This window comes from Antechinus flavipes, chromosome 3 (genome assembly GCF_016432865.1).
Source record: "Antechinus flavipes isolate AdamAnt ecotype Samford, QLD, Australia chromosome 3, AdamAnt_v2, whole genome shotgun sequence".
In the NCBI taxonomy this organism is placed as follows: Eukaryota; Metazoa; Chordata; class Mammalia; order Dasyuromorphia; family Dasyuridae; genus Antechinus; species Antechinus flavipes.
In genome coordinates this window covers 161,010,961-161,016,305 of record NC_067400.1, presented here as the reverse complement: position 1 = coordinate 161,016,305, position 5,345 = coordinate 161,010,961, and the positions used below count along the sequence as shown (strand labels likewise).

General features: G+C 35.9%; 1 pseudogene; it reads right to left on the bottom strand.

Annotated features, from left to right (window-relative positions):
• Positions 1-2,098: 2,098 nt before the first annotated feature.
• LOC127557826 (importin subunit alpha-7-like) lies at positions 2,099-4,034 on the bottom strand (annotated as a pseudogene).
• Positions 4,035-5,345: the final 1,311 nt, after the last annotated feature.

The window sequence follows — 5,345 nt, the reverse complement described above, 5'->3', positions numbered from 1 at the left end:
CTTTAGCAAATGATGTATTTCTTTTTCTTTTCTTTTCTTTTATGTTGTTTTTGTGTCTTGTATTTGAAGACAAATTTTTTTATTCACCTTTGTTTATTTAATTAGTAATACTTCAAAGTCCTTTATTTTATTAAATGTTTATTTTTCTCCTGAAGGATTATGTTGTGGATGGTAATTCTTGTTTGGAATTCTAAATCTTTTGCCTTCTGGAATATCATATTCCAAGTTCTCTGGTTCTTTAATATGGAAGCTGCTAAAATCTGTACACTATGTTTCTTTCTGGCTGCTTGTAGCACTTTCTTCTTGATTTGAAACTCTGAAATTTGCTATACTATTTGGGGGGAGGGAGATTATTTTGCAAATTCTTTCAAATTATGTTCAGTGGATCCTTTCAATCTTTATTTTGTCATCTAGTTCTGAGATATCAGGATTTTGATTTATCTAGAATATCTAAGTTATCAGTTTTCCTTGATAATTTTAAAAATATGATATCCAGACTCTTTTTAAAAATCATGGCTTTCAGGTTATGCAGTAATTCTTAAATTCTTAAATTATCCTGCCTGGATTTATTTTCTAGTTCTGTCATTTTTCAGATGAGTTATTTTACATTTTCTTTTATTTTTGACTGTTTTAATGTATCTTGACATCTCAGAAAGACACTTGATTTCCATTTGTTTAATTCTGTGTTTTTAAGAAATGGCCTTCTTTAATGAAGTTTTGTATTTCCTTTTCTATGTTTATCAGTTCTATTTATTAAGGAATTGTTTAGGTGAATTTTTATATATCTTTTTCATTATTTTGGGGTGCTTCTTTTACCAAGAGGTTGACTTCTCATGATTATCTCACATACCTTCATTTATTTCTCCAGTTTTTCTCTTACTTCTCTTATTTGCTTTTTAAAATTCTTTTAAAGTGCTGCCTAAAGTTATTTTGGGGCCTGAGGTAAATTTATATTTTTCTTTGAGGTTTTATATACAGCCATTATAATATTGTTGTCCTTAAAAAAATAATTTTCTTTTATTCATTCATTCATTTGTTAATTTATTTATGCATTTATTTGTCTGTTTTTAGGAATTACTTTGTGAATCATATTCGGGGAGAAAATCAGGGCAAAAGGGGAAAACCATGGGTGAGAGGGAAAAAAAAAAGATAAAAGAAATGAATAATGGGTTGATTTATATTCAATCTTCTTAGTTCTTTTTCTGCTTGCAGTTGGCATTTTCTGTCCAAAGTCTGTTGGGATTGCTTTGAGTCACTGAACCACTGAGAAGAACAAAATCTTTCATAATTGATCATCACACAATCCTGCTATATAAAATATATTCCAGGTTCTACTTGTTTTGCTCAGCATCAGTTCATGTAAATATTTCCAGATCTTTCCAAAATCAGCTTGTTCATCATTTTTATAGAACAATAATATCTCATTATCTTCATATACCACAACTTGTTCAACCATTCCCTAATTGATGGGCATCTACTCATTTTCCAATTCTTTGCTACCACAAATAGAGCTGCTACAAATCATTTTGTATTTCCTCCTTGATGATTTCCTTGGGATACAGGCCTGGTAGTGGTACTGCTGGGTCAAAGCATATGCACAGTTTTATATCCCTTTGGGCAGAGTTCCAGATTGCCCTCCAGAATGACTGGATCATTTCACAACTTCACCAACAATGCATTAGAGTCCCAGTTTTCCCACATCACCTCCAAAATTTAACATTTTCTTTTACTGTTATCTTAGCCAATCTGAAAGTGATGAGGTGGTATCTCAGAGTTGTTTTAATTTACATTTCTCTAATCAATAGTGATTTGGAACATTTTTTGTATGAGAATAGATGGTTTTAATTTCATCATCTGAAAATTGTATGTTCATATCCTTTGACCATTTATAAATTGGAAAATGTCTTGTATTGTTGTCCTCTTCTAAGTTTGTGACTCTTGTCACAATTTGATTTATTTATTTATTTTTTTTTTTGCAAAAGGAAAAAGAAAAAGCTTCAATGACTCAAATCAGCCATCCAGGTTTAATATTTCATCAGAGTATGAAGTTTTTTTTTTTCCTCTCCCTCCCATTCCCACCACCACAATATTCCATATGCTCAAGTACCCAGAATAAGACCTACAACCTGGGGCAGAGTCCAGTAAGGAACAAAGGGAAGGAGGAAGAGTAAAATCACTACAAAAGGGGGAAAAAGTGCAAATTGGTTAACTTTAGTCCTCCTTTTTCCATCCTGGGCTCCTGGGTTAGACAGCAAAAATATTGTGGGTAATGAGGAAAAACAAGCTCCCTTCCCTCCATGAAAGCAAACACTTGGCTTTGGCCTGTCCTTATTGGGGCCTCCTGGGAAGGGAGTGAGTGAGTGGGCAACAAGGGCAGTTTCCAGGGCTGGGGCAGTGAGCTTGGCTGTCTTTGCCTGCTGTTGCCACTGCTGCCTAGACTGCAGAGGCCAGTCCTGGGTGTTCACCTCTTCTTCTTCCCTCCCCTCCTCTGGGCAGGCATAATAGCTGGAAGTTTTATAAGGGGGTCTCAGATTGCTGAAAGATAAATTGCTGTTGCACCTCAGACACCAAGAAGTCAAGCCTTTGTCTTCACCTTCCATGCCAAACTAGTGCTCAATGAGATCAAAGGCCTTCTGATAGATCTCTTGGTTTTCATGCCTCTGGAGAAACTCAATTTTGTCCAAACCATAAGCTTCTTCAATGAGGCCACAGTAGGGGTTGACCTCTATGACAATTCTCTTAGCCTCTTGCTCATCCAACTGTAGGATGTTTTCCAATCCTTTGAGGACAACCTGTAAGATCTTAGAGTCCATCATAGTCACCAAATTACAGAAAGGTTTGATGCAACCCAATGTAACCAGATACCTGATCTGCTCAGGACTTCTTCCTGATGGGGCAGTGATATCCCTGGCCTCTTTCCTCCTGTGGAACTCAGCTTTCTGCAGAATCTTGATCAATCCAGGAAAACTATTTGCATTTATGACAAACTATATCTGGGCTCTGTTTCCAACTGTGATGCTTGAAATGTTCCAGCAAGCTTCTTTCTTTTTTGACTCCTTGGGGCTACTCAGTAAGTGAAGGAGGTAGGGGATGATTGAGCAGTTGAAAAATCACCTGGGTCATCACCCGTGACAATGTTGCCCACTGACTGCTAGAAGAGGGGAGGAAGCCACTTTGTAATCACTGTGCTCCAACAGATGCTAGTCTATGACGACTTGAATCTTCTCATTGGGACCTTCTGACAGATAGGAGAGGGCCCAGCATGCATCTTCCAGCAAGTCTGAATTACTGCTGAACAGCAGGCTGAGAAGCCCAGGAAGACAGAGAGAGACCTTCTCAAATTCGGGGAGTGGATTCTTTCCTTGGCACAGGTTTTACAGGACCCACAAAGCATTCTGAGTCATCGTCACACGTGTGGATTTGGGGAGGAATATCAACAGCGGTGGGAGAATGTCACAGTTCAAGGATATAGTCTCTGTAGATAGAGCAGTTAGCAGCTGTTTTCCAGGGTCCACACTGCTAGTACATCCTAAAAGTCAGTTAATTAATTCTATGAAGATAGGGACAGGCACAGCTTCAAAGACAATTTTGATCTGTGGCAAGGTTCCTGAGGCAATGCTTGTCCAGGCAACTTCAAACTGTAATGTGCAGTTCTCACTTCTCTTCAGAAACTACACAAACATGTCCATTACTCCAGGGATATTGATCACCTCATGTAAGGGGAATGTGGCTTTTTTTGAGAATAGTTTGAGGAATTTTTGTGTGATTGCCAACTCCAGGTTGATATCTTCAGAAAAGAGCATCTCTACCATCCCCTTTGGTGGAACTGACACAGGAATCTGTGAATAGTGGGGCAAATATGGTATCATTTTCACTGATTAGTTCTACATTTATTCATTTAAAAAGCTATTGTTTTCGTTTCTGCTTATGGAGGTGGATTTCCTTCGCCTTCTCCTTTCTTCTGGGTTCAGTGCTTTGTTCTTACAGCATTCCATCTTGTAATTGTCCTTTCCTGGGCTCACCAGGGCTTACATTTTGGTGCTGCTACACTCTCCTAGGACACCTGTGGGACTCTGGTGATGGTTCCATTGGACAATCTGAGCAACTTTCTTTAACAAAAGAAAAAAAAAAAACATTTCTAGTTTCAAAACATATGCATAGATTTCAACATTCACCCTTGCAAAATCTTGCATTTGAATTTTTTCTCCCTTTCTTTCCCTCATCCCTCCCCTAGAAGGCAAATAATCTAATATATGTTAAATATCTGTGATTCTTCTATACATATTTCCACAATTATCATTTTGCACCAGAAAAAAAAATCAGTTCAAAAAAGAAAACAAAAGGAGAAAAATCAAAATGCAAGCAAACAACAAAAAAAGTGAAAATATTATGTTGTGGATCCACACTCAGTCCCCCCAGTCCTCTCTCTGGGTACTGATGGTTCTTTCCTTCACAAGATCATTGGAACTTGCTGTTGAAAAGAGCCACATCCATACTTTTAAATAAATTATTTTATTTATTTAATTTAATTTAAAAAATATATAAAATAAAAAAATAAATTTAAATAAATTATATAAATAAATAAATTTAATAAATAAATAAATTTAAATAATAAAAAGAGCCATACTTTTAAATAATCAAGTTCCCTTTTTGTTTTTTTGCTCATTTTTTTTTTCTTACTACTTTGTCACTTTGTACTTTTTGTAAGATTTGGAATCTGCTTCTGTACTATTCTAAACTTTTTATATTAGAGTTTGGAACTTTCCTGCTGGCTTTCATGGGGCTTCAGGATCTAGCTGCTGGCTTATTTTGGAGAGGGAAATCTTGCTGAAGTTTACTGGGGGTACAACTTACCACTCCCAGGGGCAAAACCTCACTACTGACTTGCTATGAAATAGAGAGATAGTGATATATATATATATATATATATATATAGAGAGAGAGAGAGAGAGAGAGAGAGAGAGGAGAGAGAGAGAGAGAGAGAGACTCAACTGAGTATTTATATGATATGATTCACAAATTGCTATCTGTACTTGTATATATAGAGTATGTATAATTAAATACTCAATGAATAAAAGCAAAAATCAAAATTACTAAAAATTGTAAAGAGGAAAATACATGTACTTAAAATGTTTTTAGTCTGAATTACTCCAACAGACTCTTAATGCTGAAAATTGAGAGGTTGATCATTATTATAACAATGAGTTTTTACCCATTTCCTTCAGAAATTTGTAGTGACATTTTTGACATAATGGGGTAGCAAGCAGAATCCAAAAAATATCTCAACCATTATAAATGGCTTCACAATAGCATTGTGAAGTGCAAAGATAAAAATAACAAGCAAA